The 896-nt window shown below is 32.5% G+C and overlaps 1 non-coding gene across 1 annotated transcript; it reads left to right on the forward strand.

Annotated features, from left to right (window-relative positions):
* Positions 1 to 403: 403 nt before the first annotated feature.
* Positions 404 to 506, forward strand: LOC149252972 (U6 spliceosomal RNA). The gene has a single exon (XR_016267686.1). It is a non-coding gene; the product is annotated as a U6 spliceosomal RNA (small nuclear RNA).
* The last annotated feature ends 390 nt before the right edge of the window (positions 507 to 896 follow it).

Here is an 896-nt window from a genome sequence, read left to right on the forward strand (position 1 = left end):
TTATGAAAGAAGTATATTTTTTAATCAAATTGGGTTTAAAAATACATTTAAATTATTTGTGATTCCACCATGGATTCTCACACTATCGATCTCTGGCCTTTCACATGCAGCAGGCCCTGGTTGCAGCCATGACAACCATTTCTTAGGCATCTCAAAGATGGGAATAGACGCATGGAATTAGACAATCACTTTAGATTTCTAGGAATTCTAGAAGCAATCATGATTGTGATCTTTTGTACTATCCTGAATACAATGTGTCTGCATGCCCCTGCAAGCACAACTCCCTTCAGTAACCTGTGTAGGTTTTAATTAAGTTACACATGGCAGTAGGATGGAATAAACATTATAGGCCGTTCATGAATTGCTTGATGGAAGAATTGGATTTCTGTTTGAGATGATTACCAACTTCTTTTTAAAGATATATGATAAAATTGGAACCACACAGAAAAGATCAGCATGGCCTTGCGAAAAAAATGAACACAAATCGAGAAATAGTCCAATGTTTTTTTTGAGATAATTACAACAAAAGCATCCCTATCTTACATCTTGTCCGTCCAAACTCATTGATTAGCTCTTTCAGTTAATCAATCTTGAGTCTGCAAATTTCTTTAGCATGATGCACAATTCATTTTGTTCAATTCGATTGCTTAATACAAGCCTTCAATAATTTCGTTGTTAGATAAACGTTGTATTTTTTTGCTAAAGTTAGAGTGAGTTTAGATTGAGGTTAGTTTAAATGTTTAACAGGAAAATATTTATTTATAAGATATACCATAATTGTATTCGCTTAGATTGACTACCCATTTCAACTTTTTACATAAAAATTTAAATCAGCATCTTGATAAAACTAAACTTCCCACAAACTCCGTAATTTACATTTTATAAATTAAATCCAA

This window comes from Pinus tabuliformis, chromosome 7 (assembly GCF_031772625.1).
Source record: "Pinus tabuliformis cultivar Carrire ecotype Pingquan chromosome 7, CPIR1, whole genome shotgun sequence".
Taxonomy (NCBI): domain Eukaryota; kingdom Viridiplantae; phylum Streptophyta; class Pinopsida; order Pinales; family Pinaceae; genus Pinus; species Pinus tabuliformis.